The sequence below is a fragment of the Oryctolagus cuniculus genome, chromosome 11 (genome assembly GCF_964237555.1).
Source record: "Oryctolagus cuniculus chromosome 11, mOryCun1.1, whole genome shotgun sequence".
Classification (NCBI taxonomy): Eukaryota; Metazoa; Chordata; class Mammalia; order Lagomorpha; family Leporidae; genus Oryctolagus; species Oryctolagus cuniculus.
The window spans coordinates 113701457-113712782 of NC_091442.1; positions in this window are offsets into that span (position 1 = coordinate 113701457).

Sequence of the window (11326 nt, forward strand, 5' to 3'; positions counted from 1 at the left end):
ACGGTGTTCAGAGCTCCCCCAGAGGCCGGTGGAAGGGAACCAATACAGCCGATGAGGCTCAACAGGCCTCAGTGGAGGGGAGTGCCTGGGCAGGGCTGCAGTGGGCTGGGCAGGGGGCCTTGTAGGTAAAAGGCAAAAGCTCTCTTGGGGAGGGGGCACGGGCTTGGTGCACAAGTTAAGATGCTACTTGGTATACCTGCATCCCATATTGGAGTGCCTGACTTCGAGTCCTGGCTGCTCCACTTCTGATCCAGCTCCCAGCTAAGGTGCCTGGGAAAAGCAGTAGAAGATGGCCCAAGTCGTTGGGCCCCTGCACCCACATGGGAGACCTGGAAGAAGCTCCTGGCTCCTGGCTCTGTCCTGGCCCAGCCCCAGCCACTGTGGCCATTTGGGGAGTGAACCAGCGGATGGAAGTTCTCTCTCTCTCTTTTCTCCTCTCTCTAACTCTGCCTTTCAAATCAATAATTAAAAAAAAAAAAAACTTAAAAAAAAAAAAAAAAGAGGAAGAACACGCCAGGGCCTGATGGTCTCCTTCCGGAAGCGCAGTTCTAACGTGCTCCTGTCTTGCGCCCAAGCTCCCAGGGGAGAACAGGTTTTCCTTCTGCCATAGAGGGAGCGGAGATGGCCGAGGCACCGCCCCCACCACTACTTCTTGTTAAGCCTGCGTCCCGTACCCTGGGATGGGGGTTCCCAGCCACCTGGAGGCAGGTGTTCGATGGCTCAGGTACCTGGGTTCCTGCCACCCACGTGGGAGACCTGCATGGAGCCCCCAGCTCCTGGCTACAGCCTGGCCCAGCCTACGCTACTACCAGCATCTGGGGGGTGGACCAAATGCCTTCTAAATAAATAAATAAACAAACTTAAAAAAAAATTTAAGGGAGGGCCGGCGCCGCGGCTCACTAGGCTAATCCTCCACCTTGCGGCGCCGGCATACCGGGTTCTAGTCCCGGTCGGGGCACCGGATTCTGTCCCGGTTGCCCCTCTTCCAGGCCAGCTCTCTGCTGTGGCCAGGGAGTGCAGTGGAGGATGGCCCAGGTGCTTGGGCCCTGCACCCCATGGGAGACCAGGAGAAGCACCTGGCTCCTGCTGCAGCGCACCGCCCATGGCGGCCATTGAGGGTGAACCAACGGCAAAGGAAGACCTTTCTCTCTGTCTCTCTCTCTCACTGTCCACTCTGCCTGTAAAAAAAAAAAAAAAAAAAAAAAAAAAATTTAAGGGAGTTTGCTGAAGAGGTGTTCAACACCTGAGGTCCTCGTGTTCTCCTGGACCCTAACGAGGATTCACTGAGCTGTGAAAATCCCTTGGCGGAGTCCCGGCTCCGCTTCCTTTTCCAACTTCCTGCTCTTGTGCACCTGGGGGGGGGGGGGCAGCTCGGATGCTTGGGGGGTCGCCACCCACGTGGGTGACCCAGCCCTGGCTGTTGCAGGCTTCTGGGGAGTGAAACAAGATGGGGCGGTCACTCCTTCCCTGTGCCTTTCAAATAAAATAAAAACAGAGTTAAAGAAACCTTAAAAAGCTGTACTTTGGTATCACATGTTAATAATTTTTTTTAAAAGAAGCACCCGTGCGGCCTAACGGGCGCACAAGTTAGGGGCGCGGGCTGGGCTGAGACCGGGACACCAGGGTCCCTGGCTCATCCGCCCCCACCCGGGGCGGGGGCAGGTCCGTCCGGATCAGCTACTCATCTGCGGCAGGGAAACACCTCCGCCGAGAAGCCCTCCGCCAGCGCATCCCCCGCTCACCAAACCCCGAGGCACGAGTACCACCCCCATCTCACAGATGGAGACCCTGAGGCCCACGAAGATCCCGCCCGTCGCCCAGAGCTCACGGGGCCAGCGCGCAGCGGGGCGGACGCCGTGGCTAGGCCGCGCGGCCTCGCACAGCGACCACCAAGAACGAGCTCGCCGCCCCGCGCTATGGCAGAGGCTGGGGGGCCTCCCGCAGCGCCCCGACCCCGGCTTTCGCGGGCCCAGGTCTCCTTCCCCCTGACCCAGGCCCCACGGGCTCGGGAGGACGCAGGTGCGCAGGGACCGGACCGGGGGTCGCCCGCGAGCTGGCCGACTCCCCCGGGCCGCGGGGCGGGGCGGCGCTGCCCGGCAGGAAGCAGGATGGGGGCGGCGGGGCGGCCTTGGAAGGCGCCGCGGGCGCGCGGGAGACGGCAGCCAGTCCCGGAGGGCGCACAGCGCGGCGCGGAGGGGCGGGGCCGGGCCGGCGTGGGCGGGGCGTCGCACGCCGCTGGCCCCGCCCCGGGGCCCGCCCCTGCCCGGGCGCGCTGGCCTGCAGGGGCACCGCTTGCAGACACCTGCGGCCTGCCCTGCCCAGGCCCCGCTGACTGTGGGCGCACTTCTTGCTTCGCCCCAAACGGAGCAGATCCCCCTTGGTAGCTGGGGGAGGGGACCTTCTAGTGACGCCAGCTTGGGCCGCCTCCGTGAGCTTGACTGCTGGATGGATGAGCCGTCCCCAGCCTGGCCCGCGCCCAGGCGGCCTGAGCCTGGCACAGCCCGCTAGTCGCCGCCGGATTGGGGCGGCCCCTCTCACACACCAGCCTCCGGGAGTTTTCTGTTCCCCAGACGCATCATGCTGTTCCATGCGTCCCAGCCTTGCACCTGCTGCACACACTCAGACACAGTAGCCGCCTTCCTGACCTGTCCACTGAGCATCTCATCGTCCTCAGCCTCGATTTTGGAATCTGCAAAATGGGGATACAGTGGTCCCTACCTCTCCGTGTTCAGGTGAGAAGCCCAGGCCTAGCCACTGCCTGCTGCCTACATCCCATATGGGCGCCGATTGGAGTCCCAGCTGCTCTATTCCCGATCCGGCTCTCTGCTGTGGCCTGGGAAAGCAGTGGAAGATGGCCCAAGTGCTTGGGCCCCTGCACCCATGTGGGAGACCCGGAAAAAGCTCCTGGCTCCTGGCTTTGACCTAGCCCGGCTCCAGCTGTTGCAGCCATTTGGAGAGTGAACCAGCAGATGGAAGAAAACTCTCTCTTCTCTCTCTCTCTCAGCAACTCTGCCTTTCAAATAAATAAAATAAATCTTTAAGATGAGAAGCCCACGGGTTAATGTTTGTCAAATTCCTCAGACATGCAGTAGCTGCTCATGAAACATGTGGTGCTGAACACTTTTGGTACACACACGTGCTGTGAGTTCGACGAGGAGCAGGTGTGCGCCAGTGTTGGGTGTTTTTTTTTATGATTTATTTATTTATTTAAAAGGCAGAGTTACAGAAGCAGAGAAGAAGAGGGGGTCTTCCATCTGCTGGTTCACTCCCTAAATGGCCGCAATGGCCGGAGCTGCACCGATCCAAAGCCAGGAGCCAGGAGCTTCTTCCGGGTCTCCCATGCAGGTGCAGGGGCCCAAGCACTTGGGCCATCTTCTACTGCTTTCCCAGGCCACAGCAGAGAGCTGGATTGGAAGTGGAGCAGCTGGGTCTTGAACTGGCGCCCATATAGGATGCCGGCACTGCAGGCAGTGTCTTTACCAGCTACACCACAGCGCCAGCCCTGAGTGTTGGTGTTGAAGGCGTGAAGTTCTGGCGTGGTGCCAGCCCGCCTATGCCACTTTCTTGGTAAACCTGTGAGGATGAGCAGGTGGAGCGAGTTGGCCCCGGGAGAGGCAGCACAGGGTGACGCCCTGTCCAGGAACCCCTCTGGTCTCAGGCAGGCTGGGACTGTCCCCCTGGATCGAGTTCCAAACCCCAGTTTCTGAGGACCGCCCCCCGGTGCCTGGGCCCCGCACTTTGTACCCAGTTTCCTGGTGGACCTCGAGAATGCTGTGTAGCCCAAAGACTAAGAAGATCCTGCTCTCTGACTCCCGAACAGCTCACAGCGCACGAGCAGGGGGACAGAGCGGGAACAGGGCTGAGATCTGGGGGGCCAGGGCTCCCACCCACTCAAAAGCAGACGCATCGGTCCTTCCTAGGCCAGGCCCCAGCCTCTGGGGCCGGAGGTCTGGTGGAGGTGGCCAGCAGGAGAGGGGTTGACTGGGGGTTCTAGAGAGCGCCCCCTGCCGGGCCGCGGGCAGCAGCTGACCTCCAGCATGGCCGCTCCCCTCTGAGGCCTCCCGCCCGGAGCTCCCCCACTGACGGGAGCAGAGTTCTGGGAAACGCAGCCTCCAGGGAGAGGCCAGGCACAAACAACTCCTCCTCTTCTCAGGCCACTGGCCCAGCAAGCCCAACTCCCGCCCCACCGCCTCACTCCATCCTGCTTCCCCCCCCCCCACCCCCATGCTGGCCTCCCTGCCTGTTTCCTGCAGCCCCCAGGGGCCAGAGCCCCCACCCCCGCCAAGGAGGTGGCCCTAAGCTGGCCTGGCTGTGGCTCATTGGTCAGGGCCAAATGCTGAGCAAACACCGCTCCTCCCGGGCAGCCGGCTCCCCACCCGGGGCACCCCCCTGTAGGGTGCTGGGTAGCTGGGTACAGGGTCTTCGCTGAGTCTTGTTCTCCAGGGGGACCACTTCCTGCCCCCTCCCCCTAGAGATAATGTCTGTCTGACAGCAGCCCCAGGCCTGGTGGTGGGAGCCCAGAGCCGCCTCTGGATTCTCTGCATTTGCTTGCTTGCTGGTCGACCCTGAGCAGGGCTCCCGCTGTCTCTGGGCTTCTAATTCCCTTTCCGGGACAGACTCGGCGGCTTCCTTCCGTCTCGCAACAGCAGAGGGACCCAGAGGGCCCCTGGAAGGTGCACCTAAGGTGGGAGCCACTCACGTGTCTGCTTCCCGGGCTCGGACACTAAGCCCAAACTCACAGAGCAGGTGGTAGAAAGGGCCAGGGCCTGGCCCAGGAACCCCCCATGAGGACAGGCTCCTCCTTCACTCCTGTATGCTTCATTCATTCTTGCATCTCGCAGATTGCTGGGCCCTCCTGGGTGCCTGGCCCTGTGGGGATGAAGTAGGCAGGCATACAGGTTAAAATTGATCAGATTTGTGAACTGGAAAACCACGCCCCTGTGTGACCTCCTGCCCGTACCTGATGCCTTTGCCACGCCCTTGTGTGGCCTCATTCCCCTACCTGGCCACACCGGGGTGCCCACCAGCCAATCAGGTTAATTAACCACTCCCCTTTGGAGTGGGTTAAAAGCCTGGGGCACAGTGTGGCCCGGCCGGCTCTTCTTCCCTGGCCTCTTGCCAGGACAGGGCTTGCTGTAGCCCTGTGCCTCCAGGGCGCGTGGCCTTCCGGCCATGTGCTCTAGGCTTCCTGGCCTAGATGCTCATCCACGTGGCTGGTTCCTGGTGCTCGGTATGAACCCCTATTCACCTCTCTCCCCCAAATAAGCTCTCACTCTCTTATGCACCTTACTTACTAAATAAAAGCTTAAAACGTGCCATGCTGCCTCATTTATCTGTGCCGGTATATAGAATTCTTCTCTAAATATTAGGCAAGCCCTCTTGGGCTTATTAATATCGGGGGTTTGGTAATAAGCCCGTGGAGAAATCGTAAGGCACCCCAAATTCCGGTAGCACATGTGGCACCCTGGATAGCATTTCTAGGGAACTTTAAGGGGCCACATTTTAGTGTGAATTTTAGGGGGTCTTTTCCGATTTCAGGGAAGGCGCGGACGTGGAGAGGACTCCCCGCACACAGAGAGTGGCACCCAGAGGCTGCACTCTCCCCAGGGCCCAGAAAACGCCTTAGGCTGCAACCTCCCCACCCCCATCCACAGCCGGAATCAGAGCCTCATCGGACCTGCCGCTTTGGACTGGGGGGGGGGGGGTGTCTCGGGAACCTCAGCATCTGGGCCTGATGCTGAGGCCGAAGTGGCCGGGGGTGGGGCCCAGCCGAGCCACATTCCTGCGGCTGCCTCCCCTCCCCCAAAGTAAACCTGCAGGTGGGAGGTGCAGGTGGAGCCGGCTCGGGTTTCGGGCCTGGGGACACTCCTTCAGCCTTATCGGGGACAATAAAAGGCTTCTTTCGCCCTGGAAATCCCACTCCATAAAAGAAGTGGGCTCTGTGTCCCAGCATGTTTGCTCCGACGTGGCTTCTAAGGGGGAGGAATTAACCGTCAGATACCTGGCTAGGCGACCCCCGGAGGGGGAGGCAGAGCTCCTGGGGAGGGGTGTGCTAAGGCTGCTGGGTGCAGGCCCTGGCGTCTGGGTTTACTTATTTATATTTTGAAGAAAAATTTGTTTTTAGGGGTTGGCATTGTAGAACAGCAGGTTAAGCCACCACCTACAATGTCAGCCTCCCATAAGGGCGCTGGCTCATGTTCACTTCTTTTCTTTTTAATGTTTATTTATTTATTTGAAAGTCAGAGTTACACAGAAAGAGGAGAGGCAGCTAGAGAGAGAGAGAGGTCTTCCATCCGCTGGTTCACTCACTCCCCAATTGGCCGCAATGGCCGGAGCTGCACCGATCTGAAGCCAGGAGCCAGGAGCTTCCTCCGGGTCTCCCACGTGGGAGCAGAGGCCCAAAGATGTGAGCCATCTTCCACTGCTTTCCCAGGCCACAGCAGAGAGCTGGATTGGAAGTGGAGCATCCAGGACTCGAACCGGTGCCCATATGGGATGCTGGCACTTCAGGCCAGGGTGTTAACCCACTGTGCCACAGCGCCGGCCCCATCATGTTCACTTCTGATCCAGTTCTCTGCTAATGCTCCTGGGAGAGCAGCAGAAGATGCCCCAAGTGCTCGGACTCCTGCACCCACATGGGAGACACGGATCAAGCTCCTGGCTTTGGCCTGGCCCGGCCTGGCCATTGCAGCTATTCGGAGAGTGAATGAAATGTTCTCTCTCTGTGTCTGTAACTCTGACTTTCAAATAAATAAATAAATGGCCAGGGCCGAGCCAGGATGAATCCAGGAGCCTGGAACTTTATCTGGGTCTCCCATGTGGGTGCAGGGTTTCGACGCGCTTGGGCCATCCTCTGTTGCTTTCCCAGGCGCATCAGCTGGGATTCGGATATGGGATGCTGGTGATGCCACGTGGCAAACGGCTGCTCCATCCACTGCGCCACACACCGCCCCCGGACAGCCTGGGTGTAAATCCCACTCTGCCCCTTGCTGGCTGTCTGACCTGGGGCTACAACCAAAAGCCTTCTGTGCCTCAATCTTCTCATCCACAAACTGGAACTAATAGTAGGCCGCCCTACCTCCCCGGCTCGTCTGAGCTTTGAACGCTTTAACGTAAGCTTGGAGAGCGATTAGCACAGGGCCCGGCACTGCTGCGTGTTCGAGCCATAGGGGTTTTTACGAGTTGCTATTATGAGTTGAGTTGTGTCCCCCAAAATTCATATATTGAAGCCCCAACACCCAGGGCTGCAGAATGTGACTTCGCTTGGGGCAGGCCCTTTATAGAGGTCACGTGAGGTCCGCGGGGTGGGACAGGGATGGTATGGGTGGAGGAGAAACCGTGCAAGGACATTGCAAACTGCAAACCACCGCGCAGGCTCCAGGGATCTTGAACTTCAGCCTCCAGAATTTTTTTTTTTTTTTTTTTTTTTTAAGATTTATTTATATATTTGAAAGGCAGAGAGAGAGAGAGAGAGAGATCTTGCATCCACTGCTTGCCTCTCCCCAAATGGCCTCAATGGCCAGGCAGGTCTGGGCCAGGCTGACGCGAGGGACCTGGAAGTCCACCCGGGTCTCCCACACGGGTGGCAGGGGCCCAGGTACTGAGCCATCATCTGCTGCCTTCCGGGTGCACAAGCAGAGAGCTGGGTCAGCAGCACAGTCAGGAGTGGAACCGACGCTCCGATGTGTGCCGCTGGCATTGCAGGCGGCGGCTTAACCGGCAGGGCGACAGCACCGGCCCCCAGTCTCCCCGACTGGGCTTGTCACGGCCTCACCTCCCCACTGCCCGCCTCTCAGCCCGCTTCCCACTCCACGCCTCTGAGTCCCGCTCGCACGCACAGCACATCGCCTCCCCTGCAGCTGACCCGACAGGCACTTGCAGGGTTGCCCCTCTTCAGGGCTTCGCGGCGGGCTGCACTGTCCTGGCCTGGCCTGTGCAGGTACGGGAGCCGGATCCGAAGTGCGGCAGCTGGGACTTGAACCGGTGCTCACATGGGATGCGGCGCTGCAGGTGGCGGCTCACCCTGTGAAGCCCCAGCGCCGGCCCTGGCTGTTACACTGCATCAGAGCCCTGTGTGCACCCGAGACAGTGCTGTAGCCTCAGGAGTGCGTCCTGGGCAGAGGGAATCTCCCGCCTCCTTGGGGAGGGGGCAGGGCGGAGTCAGGTGAAATTTGGAGGCCCAAAGAGGGGTCCTTTGACTCTCGGGGGCGGCACTCTGTCCTCAGGGGTGTTGGGAGGGTGAGAGCACACGCGGGTGGGCCTGGCGATGTAGACTGACTTCCTGTGGGAGGCTGAGGAGGGCAGCGGGCCAGGGGCAGGCAGCTTTGTGCCCATGCTCACCTGCGCACCCTCTGAAGGTGGGGAACTGCCCTGCCCCCAACTGGTCACTGACAGCCGTGGAGTGCGGGGGTCCCAGCTCACAAGAGGGGCTCCCGTTGGCTGCCACGTGTGGCGAGTGGGCAGATAGAGGCGTGCTGAGTGACAGGGCTGAGGGCAGAGAGTGGCGGGAGGCACGGAGAGCACAGGACTGGGGGTGTGTGTGGCACTGGGCATTCTTCAAGGGTGAGGTCACCACCTATAGGTCCCCAGGGCTGCCTGAGCCGTAGGCAAGACCCAACCAGCTCCAAGGGGGAGGGGACGGCGGCAGGGGTCAGGGCCAGGACACGGGGCCCAGTGGGAAGCCCTCAGGATGGCACAGCCACGGCCCCTCCCGTGACGGGGAGCTGGGGCCCTTATCTCGGGAAGTCTGGTGTTTCCTGCCTGGGATGGAGCTTGGGGAAGGCAGGAGCTGGGCAAAGGGAACACGAGAGGTGGCCACCGCTGCGGAGCTGCCCGCGGTGCCAGGGCCTCCTCCCGCACAGACAGCATCACCCCATTCGTAGGTGGTGCAGCTGGGGCTCAAAATGCCGAGAAACCCGCCCCATAGGGAAAGCAGCAGAGCCGAGGGCCAGGGCCGGGACGGGAGCAGAGAGGCGCTGGCATCAGACACACCCAGTTCACCTCTGGGCTCTGGCACTGACTCGTGCCGAGCTGTTGGAGCTCTCCGGGCCTTCGTCTCCCTCCTCTGTGGAATGGTGAGAGTGGCCCCTGGTTGTGATGTCTCCAGATGGTGTGATCGCCAGCCGGCCGTACTGCCCCATTCTCCTGACTCGCACACTGAGCCTCAGAGGGGCGAAGCAGCCTGCAGCAGGTGGCGAAGGCAGGATTGAGCCCGATACCTCCTGCCCGACGTGCCCCTCCGTCGGGTACCTGGTGGAAGGCCTCCAGGAGGCCATTGGAGAGTGGAGCTCCTTGGAGTGACCTATGGCCCAGATTCCAGGGGAGCCACAGACCCAGGCCTGGGGGCAGGGTCACACCTGCAGCACAGTTCCAGGCAGCGGGGAGGAACTGCGGCCCCATCCTGCCGCTGTGGCCCCGGCCCCACCATTGTTTCTGGGCCTTCCCAGCCCAGGGCCCACACTTCAGGGATTTCCGGCAGCGGGCCAAAACCACCTTCACTTTCCGGAGCTTTCCACAGCCCCTGGGTCCCGGGCTAGGGGGAGGGGGCTCGCAGGGGAGGGCAGGGACGGCAGCACCCCCACCGTTCTCTGTCAGGTGCTGATCCTCCCCAAACCAAGGGGACGAAAGGCCTTTGCATTTTAGAGCTGGCGGGAGGCAGGGTACGTGGGTTCAAATCCCAGCCCAGCTACCATCACGCTGTGACCTGGGCAAGTCCTCCCTCCCCTGAGCCCTCTTGAGGGGGCTTGGATGACCCGAGGTCCCTGCACGCTGCCCTGATGCCGGGTCAGGAGTGACCTGAAGCCCCGTGCTAGGGTGTCGGGGGGGGGCTTACGCTCCCAGAGGGCGTGGTCAGTTTCCCTCCAGCATCCCTGCTAGTGGCCACCAGGCATTCATTCCAGATGCTGAGCCGCCCCTGCCAGTGACAGCGCCCCATGGAGAGCCAGGAAGGACCCCTGCTGGGGTCACAGGAGCGAGCCGCCAGCAAGGTGGGCGTTGGCTCACATCCCACATCTTGGGTCCCTGTCACCCACGTGGGAGATCCGGCTTGAGTTTCAGAACCCTGGCTCTGCCGGCCCCAGCTGTCGCGGGCATCTGCGCGGTACACCAGCAGATGGAAGACCCCTGTTTCTCTTTGTCTGCCTTTCAAATGAAATGAATGCAAGAATCTCCCAGGGCAGCAAGCTCACGCCCCCATCAGCAGACTCTACACGGAAGGAGCCGGCCCAGGCACACCTGAGGCCGGGGGGGGCTGGGGCTTCGTCCCCTTTCCCGGATTTCCCACCTCGAAGCTTGGGGTTTTCTGTGCCTCCCCGTGCAGCTGCGCCACGGACCCCTTCCGCGGGCCTGGAGCCCAGCACGGCACCCAGAGGGCGACAGCGGGGCTGGGGCAGAGCCAGCCGTGTCCTTGGTGAGGTCAGCACCATGGAATTAGCCGAACAGGATCCCCGCTGCGGATTCTGTGCTCACGGCCCGTGACTCACCGCGGCGAGCAGCCTCACGGGCAAAGCCCGCCAACCTGGGAGATGGCCGAGGCCATGGCTCACCTCGCGCCTCGTCTCGCCTTTTAAGGACAGGGAAGAGCCCGGGGCCTCTGCCTGCTCCTCGCAGCCACCCAGGGTGGAGAGGTCAGGCCCCCACCTGGCTTACAGCTGGCAGGGTCGCTTTCTCCATGCGACCTTGGGCAAGTCCATGTCTCCGGGCCGGTTTCCTCCCTTACGGTATGGAAATGAGGCTTGCCTCACGAGACAGGAATGGGTGAAGTAACATGTGGAAAGTGCTTGGCAGGCAGCAGGCCTTTTAAGGAGCGGCAGCGGGTGCAGTGGGCAGGGCCCAGCCCGTGCTCCCCGGTGCCTTCCCGAATTCCTCACCCTGAGCAGCCCTGCGGGCACCACCCGCCCTGTCCGTCCTACACACATTCACTACGGTGGTGGGAGGGAGGATGCAGTGGGGACGCATGGGAGCAGGTGCCAGGACCCCGGCCTCCAATGCCAGCCGCTACGGCTTTGTGACCCCGCACCTACTCGGTAGCCCCTGGGAGCAGCTCACAGGCGGACAGCACTGATGCTGGGGGCCCCCTGGGGGTCGGGAGGGGGGCCTTCTGCGAGGCAAGAGGCTCAGCACTGGGCCCAGCGGACACGGCGCACCTGGGGCCCAAGTGCAGGGGGCAGGGCAGCCCTGCTGTCAGGCACCCAGGAGTGGCAGGGGGCTGGCACCTCGGCCGCAGAGCCAAAGCGGCACGGCGAGGGCTTTCTTGGCTGGTAAGCCTGGATTACCTGGTGAGCATGGTTTACCTGGCACCCTTCCCCCGCCAAGGGAGGCTGGACAG